This window comes from Lipophrys pholis (genome assembly GCF_963383615.2).
Source record: "Lipophrys pholis genome assembly, chromosome: 9".
Classification (NCBI taxonomy): Eukaryota; Metazoa; Chordata; class Actinopteri; order Blenniiformes; family Blenniidae; genus Lipophrys; species Lipophrys pholis.
Window position 1 is genome coordinate 15,470,177 of NC_137639.1, and position 12,319 is coordinate 15,482,495.

At 38.5% G+C, this 12,319-nt stretch overlaps 1 protein-coding gene across 1 annotated transcript in view; it reads left to right on the forward strand.

Annotated features, from left to right (window-relative positions):
- LOC308114193 (CUB and sushi domain-containing protein 3-like) overlaps positions 1-12,319 on the forward strand; it is a gene marked incomplete at both ends in the record, with an annotated part of 224,717 nt that overhangs the window by 25,954 nt on the left and 186,444 nt on the right. The window lies entirely within an intron of this gene.

Here is a 12,319-nt window from a genome sequence, read left to right on the forward strand (position 1 = left end):
TGCTGTTATTGATTTGTGAAGGACACAGATGTGACGCTGATAAGAACGATAGCAGTTTGTCTGTCACATTCTCACCAAGGACCAATAGACTTGCCAAATAACCGTGTAACGGCCAAAAATTTTATAATATTCAATAACATAATTTTGGCCACTGTGAACATAATCAAGCCAAAAATGTAAAAAAAAAAAAGTAAACCTGGAGAACATGCAAACTCCACACAACCATGTCTTTGACTCAATCCTTGCATGAATCCATTGCAAAGAACATTTTATTGTCTGCAATTATTTGTTATAGACATGAAGTTTGGATGGTTTAAGCATTGGCTTTTATGGAGCGTTTCAAGCATCACTTGTGCTTCAGCCACAGTGTGCAGACAAACTGCTGCAGTGGAAATGTAAACAGTGAATGTAGTCAAACATATGAAATATAACCCACCAATCCTCTAATAACTGTAATTATGCAGACAATCAAATAAAGCTGACTGAATAATGTGTGCATACATTTTTCAGACTGCAAAGTGATGAATAACCTTTCTTTTATAAAGCAGCGGGGCACAAGTTGATCTTACGGGTGTATCTCAAAAAGTTGGAAGATCATTGGAATTGTAAATATTCTGTTAGTTATTTCTGCAATCGTAACATAAACTTTCAGGCATGAATAAATGATTGTTAATAACAGCATGTGCTTCGGAGATAAGACATATTAGAATTATTTTCATGATTTATAAGCTAAATGGATAATGAATAAAACAAAAAAGGCTTTGTCATGTGTAATGAATGTAAAATGGAAATTGTAATGTCCTGATTAAATTATCGCACTTATAAACTTACAGACTGACAAACTTAAACTTGACAGAGATATTTTTTTTTGTAAATGTACAGCTTCTGATATATATCTCAGCTTCTGCAATATTTGACCATCTCAGATTATATAAAATGATGTTGTGTAGGCTAATTTACCTAACATATCAAGCGTTTAGGCGTAATTTGTCATCCAATAGGGTTAACAGTTTTCCCTGCAAGGAGTCCGACATGATTGATCACTCATCCTGGAGCTGATCCCAGCTGACATTGGGTGAAATCAGGTACATCCTGGGCCAGGTGAATAGTCCATCTCTGGGAGAAAAAAAGAAAGACAGACGATTACACTCACACCTATGGGCAATTTTGGGTCATCATTTAACCTTAAAAAAAATAGTTTTTGGACTCTGGGAGGAAGCCGACGCAGACAGAAAATCTTCCCACGCAGAGGGAGAACATTCAAACTGTGCACAGAAAGGCCCTAAAGCCCAGCCTTGAACCGGGAATACCCCAGCTGTGTGATGGGAGGGCAAAATGACACCACTGAGAGTCTCAGAGATTTGAAATGCACATAGAACTAATGCAGTCATTCATAGAAAAAAAAAAAACAGGAGAGGCAAAACAAATTTTTGCAATGAAACAAATGCAAATAGCAAAATTTTGGAGCCTGAACCTCCAAATAGCAATGCAGTTCTTGGCGTTTTAGTCACACTTTAGTTTTTTTTTTCCTCCAAGTGGTGGGTTTTCTCATAATGTGGGACTCTACTGTGTGGTGCCAGAAAATGATAATTCCACGAGTCTTTTCTGCATCCCCAGGGCCCAAAGTGCAGATTCGTGGAACTCCTGCTTTCCTACAATTAATTCACTTCTCAAAAACAAAAAAAAAACAAAAAAAGGGAAATAAAGAGACACAAGCCCTTTTACCGCTGCTGTTTTTCTCACCTTTTATTAAGATTTGTAAGGAAAGATGCATCGTGTACTTTCCCACCCTCTCCTCCAGCAATGACTCACATTTCCATATGCTAGCATTTGCAGTCATTTAATTTTCTCTTCTTTTCTTTTCATGCACCCAGGTATTATTTCAGCGGGAATAAATAAGAAAGTGAATATAATGACAGACAACCCTCCTCTCAGCTTTTCTTATCTACTTTCAGGATATTTATAAATAGAAACCTTGATCAAGATTAAAGAGTCCTCTCTTTTATTAATGCTATTAATTAATTAAGGCAGAACATTCAGAAGGGAATGAGACAAAAGCGACAATGAATTTTTAACATGAAAAAGAATCGACATTGCCATGATGGACCTGATTAGTGTGTCTCCCCATTGATCTATGTATTCTCTTTGCTCTCTTGAAGTTATTTCTTTCCTGTGTCTCTCACCCGGTGCTGCTCTTACATTATGTTCAATCCCTCATGCCTGAATATTTCTTGGTTGAAGCACTCATTATTGTCCTGGAAATATATGTTGAGGATAGTCGAGTGAGAGTTAGGGTAATAAGGGCTTTTCTTCCAGCGATGCCCTGCACAAATATTGTTCGCATAACGGGGATCTCCTTGTTATCATTATTACGGTGTCAGACGTGTATCACAAGATATGGTAATAAAGACTTAGTTTTTGATTTGTAACTTAACTCAACTACGTTTCTTTTTTTTTTCTTTTTTTGCCGCAGCACATGCATTAATTATCTCTCTGTCTGTGATGGTCCACAACTAAATCCCGAGCGACACTTTACAACTGTGCCTCTCAGAAAGTTTTCCACTTGTAAAAGAAGGCTCTCACAGTACTTTAAGTACATTTTTTCACAACTTAAACACCATCTGGACAATGTTGTTTTTCCTGCAGTGGCCAGAGTGATGAAGATATGAACCTTGGGTCTTTTCTCTGTATGTACAGTACCTACACTTGTGAGTTCAAACAATAGCCTTCGAAAATGCAGAACATATTGGACAAGGCTCCTTTTTTTTTTAAAGTCTTCTTGAAGAATATTGACATGGATTATCAGTTGTTGCCATGTATTTTTTTCTTTTTTGTTTTGCTCATAACATAATGGCCCCATTTCTTGGAAATTGGCAAGAAGAGCCGTCAGAATTATGTCTTAAGCCCTTAAATGTCTTTCAACCATTTGTCAGAGGAAGACAAATCTGTTTTTGACATTCAAATTGAACTTTTCTTTTTCTTTTTTATTATTTGCTGTTATTAAGTTGAATCTTAAAAGCAAGAAATTACTGGTCATTCAAATGCCCTTTAAAAACCGAAGGCATTATGATCGGAATGGAAAATAATGTTCTTTGCAGAAATGTAACTGTGAATATTCAGACATCATGGTGACTGTTTGGCATTTGAATCACTAGTATCTCAGTGTTTCTTTAGTATGAACCTGCTGGCAGAGGAGGACTTTCAGTGTGGAACTTGCATGTTCTCCCGAGGACTTCATCAATTTTCCACAGGCTCTCTGCTTCCCTGTAACGATGCACAATTCTGTTTGATGACTTAATAGTTGAATCTGTATGAATAAATGTGCGTATGGCTAATTGTCTCTCTGCATTACCTTTGTATGGTTTTCTAAGCTGCCCGGGCTCAAGTCGTATGATTTTGGATGCCCACTCACGGTATCTTATTTTAGTTCAATCAGAAAGGCTAAATTAGAAGCGAAGAATTAACAGTGCACACAATTTATATCAGCAACATGCTAAAAAAAACAAAAACGACAACAAGAACCTACAAACATTTTCCATTTCCTGAGAGTATAAAAAGCACAATTGTTTTTAGTTCAAATTAAATGTGTTCATTCTAAAGCAGATTCAGGAAATGATATTCTGCTGTGATGGTTTAAACTTTGAGCATTCTGAACAAAAGTACAGCAACTTTCTGAGCAGTTTCTCCATCTGTAAATATATGAGCACTGCCACAATTTCAACATGGCCCTCATAGAAGATGGAAAAATAATCCCTGAAGCGTTTCCTTACAATAGTTTCACGTTAACCTCAGACCGATGTTTTCAGTGTTCTTGCATTTGGCAGACTGCTGGCCTAGACTTTGGTCTATGCTTTACATTATTTATTATTAATCTTTTCGAGGTGAAGGGTCTCAATTCAGCTGTTAACTTGTTGACGAGCGAGAATAACAAAGCGATCCCACATACCTGAAAAAGCATCCCTGGGAAATATACAAAGTATCTGCTCATGTCTCCGTGTGAAAGGCCTTCAACAGTTTACTTTCAAAAGATGTACAAAATATTACATTTGATGTTGTTGACTGACTCCATCTCTGACCGTCCAACACTGGGCAGGCGGAGCCTCAAAGGACTGTACCTCCAGTAATGCTCTTGGTTCTTGAGAAACTTCAGTTTTAATTAAATGATGTTACTTTACACTGTGATTGCACCGAATCACAGGCTTGAAATGGGATCGTGCGTGTGTGTTTATTTCTACAAAAGTCATTGTCCACACTTGTTGTTTTTTTTTTGTTTTTTTTTTAATTATCCCTTCCACTAATAGTTTTATTTTAAGCGTATCCCAGCCTCACTGTGTGGAGGTCTGTTCTCAAATGTGAATGGAAATGTCACATTGAATGTCAAATGTTGAAACAAGCATACAGTATATGCACTGCTTAATTTCCCTCTGGAGCTTTCAGTCACAGACGTGAAGGCCAGTCGTTGATATGCTGATTTACTGATGTCGAATATGAAAAATGTTCAAGTGTGTGTGTATATGTGTGCATGATACAGTTTTGGTTGAAATATTGATTTAGAAAGCAAACCATCAATATTGTATATTCAAGTCCAGTACCTATTCCCCTCCGTGAGAGCCATGTCTGTTTTTGAAAACATTCAGCTGCACCTTATACTCAAACCCTTATGAAATTTTGTTTTCTGAAGCTCACTCAAAAGATTACAAATCTGCACTTCCTTACCTTCGCTTCATTTCAACTTCATTGGATCCACATTGAGACTTGTATCATAAGTCATTCAAGTTCTGTAGCGTTGGATGGAATAACAGCAGGAACGTTAACAAGTAAGAATTTGAAGTTTTCATAGAGCCTTTTTGTTAGTGGTTATTATTATTATTATTATTATTATTATTAAAACCCCTGGTTTCTCCTGAGAGTTTTAGGTGTGAAGACATACATATTGGATACTTGACCAGGGTTTCAAATGTTATCTCCATCCATCCATCCATCCATCCATTTTCTCCCGCTTATCCGTTTGCGGGTCGCCGTCTGAGCACTGTCACCCAGATCACATTGCACTGATTAAGAACCTTTCCTGCGGGCGGTGAGCCCACAGGAAGGTGGCGCCCGGCGCGGGACATTAATCCACTACCTTGAGATTGCGAGTGTCATGCTCTACCAACTGAGCTAGCCGGGGCTCAAATGTTATCTGTTGAGGTGAAATTATAAAAATAAATTGACATTAGAAATATTTTATCTCCCCAATGTTACAGTGCACATTGATGCTTTGGTGTTATAATCTCACGTCTTATTTATTCCCATGTTTCATTCTTTATTTAAACGAATGATTAGGGTTAGTTTCACACAGCTTTCTTTCTTTCTTGTCCTCCTCCTTCATGACGATAAGCCCTGCCCCTGATTGTGTCAGGTGTGCACTGTGTGAGCGTGTGTCTGTGGGTAAGTGGATTTCCTGTGGATCTGTGACATTACCTTTGTTCATCTATGTTATTATTTCACCAGAAAGCTGAATGTACTTACCTTTTTGTGAGTAGTGTATTATTAGTTGGTCTTAAGCCTTCAGCCTCTTCCCCAGGAGTTTCCGTTTTTCACCAGAACATTGCTTGTGTTTACGTTTTTAATTTTCATGATTCTTTTTGTTACACATGCATCGCTGCAGTTTTAATAGAATTGAGTCCTCTGGGATTTTTTGTGGTCCATATCCATATCCATATTTAATACAAATCTCTCTACCAACCTGGATGGCCTATTTTGAATTTATATTATAGTATAGCAACTCACTCCACGTCACTCTCTGTCACTGTGCACTAATGTAAATTGTTGTACTCAGCTTTACTGGACAGAACTTGGAGATTAATTGACAAGTGTAGTTATCTGTGACATATGTGCGCCCCTAAACTGTACTGCACGTCAGGATAAAAAGTACTCGAAGGCCTCTTTCATAAAATTGTTGTGGGACATCAGGCTAAGGGTCCATACCAGGTGTGAGCAATTGATTTTTCCAAGAGGGCCACACGAAGAACTGCGGTTATTGTGGCAATGCAACGTGTTGCAATGGTTTTAATAGACTGCTGTTCCTGGTTTTCTCACAACTTGTTCATGGCACCTGGACAGAAATGTCTGCTCATGTAATGTTTAGCAATTATTGCGTTTGGTCAGAAATTCACATTGGGTGTGGATAATGGTTATATAATCATTTATCAGTTGTCTACAAGTGCTGTATCTGTCCACCTTAAAAGGAGCAAACTATAGCTTTGATTTTCCCCAGAGGACAATAATCATGATAAATGTCAAATGTAAGTCAGGATCCACCAGGAGTCTCCCTCCCTTCCGCCGCCTGTTTGAGATGGTTAATGTAGTTCAGCAGTCTGTAACTTTCATCATCAACAGAGCCATTTTTGTCACTTTCCACCAAATCAAATTTAACTGGAAACGTGACACAGCTTATACCGTTTCATGTATATGGGTTTGATGGAATTACAAAACAAACCTTTTCAATTATGAATTATGATGGTAAACATTTCATTACATTTCCAGCTGTTTTTGTCCCAGACTTTAGTGGATTGATCCTATTTTTTTAAACAGATTTTTACATTTTAGCTGTTTGAACCATTTTGGATCTTTTTAAAGCAGTTTTGCACATGTTTTATTTTTCCATTTATGATTTTTTTTTTCTTCTTCTAGAAATATTGGTGCTTTTAGGGCTGTTGTAAGCTATTATAGCACTTTTATTTATTTATTTTTTTTCATTCTTGTGGTTTTAGCTTTTTCTTTTATTATTATTGTGCCTTCATTGCGTGTACCTTTCAGCCATAAGTTAAGAGTCCTTTTAAAAATGACTTTTGTGTAAATAGAATCAAATCAATATAAATTGTTTATTAAAGTATACTTTTCTGAAGGCTTCAGGGAGCCACTACATAAGGGTTGAAGTGCCGTATGTGGAGACCCCTCATCAAAGTGGTGGCTAACACAGCAGTGGTAGTTTTATCCCACAGCCGCAGAAGCCTTGCACACACTTGAAGGATGAGAAGACCATTTCAGAGAATGTTTGAGCTACTGTAGAGCGGCTAGAGGAAAGAGGCATGTGACTGCCTTTTTTTTTTTTGGGAGTTTGCCAAACGTGATTCAAAGACTCTGAGAACATTTGAGGTAAAAACAACTTTAGAGTGAAGTTTACCAGCTATTCCTAAATCCATTACTCAGTCCCAACAGAAGTTCTGAGTGAGAACCTGCTCGTTTCAAGGTGAGGCTCTCGTCTGCTAATGTGAGTAAAAGTGCAATGTTGACAGTTTTTTGATGTACAACTTTAAAAAACCTGAAGACTGCAGCTGTCGATGTGTAAAAGCAAACATTTTCTGGAACTGAACTATTTATGCACACAGATTTAAGTAATTTGCCGAATTACAAATAATACTAATAGCTGTGTCTTCTCGCAAATTTGTGTTAAAAGGATGTTTGAAATATCCATATTTGCACTTTACGTCATACATCTGTAAACCAAAAAATTACCTTTTTCCCTATTTTTACTTTTTTTCAGGGGGGTGGGGGGGTGTTGAAGTTTATTCCAATTTTTGTGCTACACTTGACACCAAGTCTTTTCTTCCCATGAGAATTACTTGTAAATGTCAGATGCAAGTGGATGTAACTATGATACTGTAAAAAAAAAAAAGTAAGATTGTAGCACGCTGGCAATTCACACATTTACAATTCAAGTAACAAGTTTAAAAACGTTTTTACTCTTGGAAGAAAGAAAAATCAATTAATAGGATGATTTGACCTTTTAATACTGCAGTTATTAAAATGAAATGTCAGTGTCTGGAGCTTCTGTTATGATTTAGGACATGTCAGTACGAAGTAAGTCTATTAATCATCCCCTGCTGTTTTTCTTTTTTCTTTGTATCTGAGGCAGCCAGCAGGAGGGCCATTGTTCACCTTAGTAACCGTCTTTATTTCACAACAATAAACCAAAGGCATTCATGTCACATTAATTGTTGCTTACTTCCGATCACTCAAAACACTTGAGGTCTCTACCCTGTTCAGTCTCCCTTTGTTCTCTAGTCCCTCACATAGAGGTTAAGAGCAGTCTACCAAGAGGGAGAGGTGGGCAGAGACGGACAAAGAAATACAAAAAAGGCAATGGCACACCGACTGAGCCAGCAAGACAAGAAAGTGCAAGCTAACGTGGAATAAACAGCCTCCTGCAACAAGAGACAGAGAGTGGAGAGCTGGAGTAACGCAGAGGGAGGGCCAGATGGAGGCAGACAGAGAGTGAGTCTGATAAATTGAGGAGCATCATTCCTTTCTCTTCTCTGGCTATGGCACGTAGCTACAGTGACACACTAATCAGATGGCAGCAATGTCTGACAGCTACCTTGAGGGCTGATGTAGGGTGTTCAGGTGGAAGGAAAGGCTGCATCTGTCCGGGCAATTATTGGTACTCTGTTCCCAGTCGCACACTGTCCTCTTTTCGCCGCTGGTGTTTCTGTGATCCATAAACAGGGGGCGCTGCCGTTGCTCAGACGAATGTCGTCTCGACCCACAGTGACATCTTTGACTGACATTGAGCCGCTTGTTGATGTGGAACACCTGGTACCCCTCGGCGCCACTCTCGCACAGTTTCTGCTCGTGGAGCTGCAAAACATTTCTTTTTATGTGCGTTTGTGAAAAAACCTTTGATCAGTTTTCGGCAAGCTTCTGAGTCGAGAATGTACTTCATGCTTACTGCATATGCCGATGCTGTTGAGACCGCAGCACTTGTTATTTTTGTTTTGGAACAGGCTTTGATCAAACCTATCAAAGGGTTTTAACAGAATTTGGTTCCGACTTTGTCTGGCCTCTGACGTATCCCCTCCATCACTATAACATGCTTAACACAAGTTACAGATCCTGCTTCAGCTACAGTTACTGGCCTTGTTTTCTCTGACTCATAAATTTCTCTGTCTCCGAATTATCATCTTTCTTTTGTAAAATTAAAATCACTTCTACACCTTTTAAATGCTGTTCAGGCTCAGTATTCACTAAACACACAGAGATAAAATACTATGTTTTTTTTGTCTTAAATTTTACTCTTATGTGTAATGTAGCCTTTGAACCCCCATAAGTACACCATGCAATAAGCAAATTGATTGCAGCTGAGTGCTACAAAAATGAAACGAACACTACGTGCATTCCTCAAACTTAATTTAGTTCTAAAATGTTTTGAATTATTGCTGACACATTAGTAAAATATCCATAATTGCTATCAAAAGAAACTTCGTAATGACAGTGTCACTTTTTTATTTTACGGAATTATTTTACATAGTTTATATTCAAGTGGTGACACTGAAACCACCTCGCCTTACTTCTCAAGCTACAGTTATAAAGTAAACTCCATCCCAGGTCTGGTTGATACCTCCCAAAGGGAGATTAGGACTTGAAGTGATATTAAAAAATGTTCTCCTTTCTTTTATGGTATAATCTCCAACATTGCCATTCAAAGGAGACCTGCATGGTGCCTTAGTCACAAGTTCCTTGTGTCCTTTGGAGACAGCAGGCCCCGTGTTGTTTATCTGTTAATGACGTTTTCCAACTATTCACCTGATGCTCCTGTTGCCAAAGCAACAGGCCACAGTGAATGTCAGATGATGGAAATGTCTTTGTTGGCTTTTTGTTTGTGCACACACTTGGGTCACAGTATGTTTCTTTGTTTATTCTAAAGATTCCTGGCAAGATGTTAACATACCAGATTTCATCTTTAAGACAAACAAAACAATGTATAACATCAGACAAGCCAGATAAGATCAAAGACTATTGGCTGGCAATTAATCTCCTCAATATTTCTTTATTTATCCATAATTGTCAAAAATCGTTTTCATATTTTTCCTCAAATGATATGTAATGTCAGGGCAGCATGAACAAAAGTCACTGAAAACCTCTTTCAGAAATATATGATCATGCATTGTTTATGGTGTTTCAAAGTATTTTCTGGGACGCTGCACATGTTCAGACCCCTGGCTGGTTAAAGATTGTTCTTGTTCGTTTTATGATTCACATTGCGCTGCAGAGCAGACCTGAGACATGACCTGTCTATAACAGGCGTAAGAGCAAAGACTTATGACCAGCCCTGCCAACACTGTCACCACCTAATCCGTGTCCCTGCCAGCCTTGGAAGAAATGTCTTCCCTTCATGTAGACTAACCCGTTGATGTCCTTATCTCGGTATTTTGAGCCAAGATGACCACAGTGCAATCTGGAAGGATTTAGTTCAGGGTGGGCTTTAACTGTGCAGCTTTAAGTTCATCCACAGCACTTGTGATCATATTTTTTTCTTTTTATTATTTTGTGTTTAATCATGACTTCAGATTGATAAAGATTTATTATACATATTGTTGTGGCATTACATTTCTGCATCATGCTATTGTATAGCAGCACATCCTTTGTCTTTCCCCTTTGCCCTATGTCTGCGGAGTTGACTCATAAAACATAAAGTTTGCACAACTTTTCCTTTCATATCCAGATGAATTCAGGGTTCATTTGTTTCATTTCTCCAGCAGCCATTAAAGGTCAGGGCTCCATTGTCTGTGAGCATGTTCACCGCAGGCATTGATTGTTCTGTTCTGTTCTTTTCTGGTCAGCCAATAATTAGTTCCCCCATGGATCCTCCATCCCAGACTTTGAGTAAGGAGGCCAATGATGATAAAACTCCCGAGCTTGATTTCAAACTGTGATTCAGTGAAAATATCTACCTCCCACACAGGATTAGCAAGTGGGCCCACCCAGCCCCTGTCCTCCTGTTGAAATGGCAGGGAGACTTGCTTGGTACGTACTTCAGTGGACAACACCAAGACGAAAAGGAAAGGCCAAGGCCTCACACAGAATCAAAGTCAAATTTTCATGTGAAATTTGAGACGTTTCAGCACAAATGTTTTAACTACAAATGTGTTTTTTGCTTTGTATTGTCTGGTACAGAATCTAGTCTTAATCTGTTTTATTTACTGTGCCCTCCTAGCAGTGTTTGGGCCTTGCAAAATGCATGGTGATTCCTTTTAATATTTATATTCAAACCACTTTATTTCGTGTCTCTTATTGTTTTAGCCATTTAAATTTCTGACTAATTCCATTGGGTTAGACACAGCCCAGATTAGTGCACTACCCCTTTTCCCTGCGTTTGCTGTTATTTTTTAAAACACAAACAAAGATAGTTATTGTGATACACAGGTTTGCTTTCACTTTCAATTTAACCACAGTAGCATGCAAAGTCACAAGGGTCTGTTGCAATTAAGCCTCTAACAAGGTTTTATTTTATGTTTCCTGTCTTACAAAAAAATCCCATTATATAGCATCTGTATTTTTAGCAGTACCTTGACAAATACTGAGCAGTACCTGCAAAAAAGGGGTACTTATTCACTGCACAGTTCACAGTGCTGTAATTGGAAATGCTATTGAAATCGTAAATACAGCGCCGCCTTCTTTGGTGTCACTGAAACAGTTTCAGTGTTTTCACATTTGGCCTTCTACGGGCATTATTTACCTGCTTTAATGTCAAGTAGATTGTCAGTCACACAAAGGGCTTAAGAACTGGAGCTATTAAAAAAGAAAAGAGAAAACAAGATGGCCAATGAAAAGGAGACATTTAGTTGCATGCACAAGTTTAGTCCATGCTATGCTGCCTGGCTCACAGCAGCAGAAGGTCGATAGAACATCAGCAACTGCCGCTGAGGAATGGTCAGCAACACATCTTGTTTACAACGTCGTGAAAGTAAATGGATCTGTTTGGATGTGCACCTAATTTAAAATGCAGTAATGAAGCCGTGTGTTACAATGCAGCTGGCAGCCCTCAAACAACGTCCAACAATGAGGACAGCTCCCGCTCGGGTTTTGATTGTATGGCGCTGTGTATATTACTGGTGGACGAATTACATCACGAGTCTCCGCGTACTTCGGTTTTATTACACCCACAATGCTACAGTGCTCACATTCACCTGTGGTGGGAAGTCTTTCAACAATCATTATTTTTAATAAGTTTAGTCGTCTTGGTGTGCTGCGTTTGAGCATCATCGCATTTTATTGTCTCGCAATTGGAATCAATTAATTTGAAGGGAGCCACTTTCCCAGCTGGCATATCCAGTCAGTGCTTCACAAGTTGGTATTCTGCGGGAAAGTGTTTCACTTGTGTTGTCTAAAACGATAATAGTTCATGGGGAGAAAGGTGTAATTGGTTACATGTGGCCACAGTGAACAGCGACGTGCTGATTGCTCTTTAGCTTGCATTTAGTGTATGAAATCTCCCAAATGAAAGTGTTTTATCTCGGTAATAATTTTCATCAGCGTGATGGATATAATCATATCT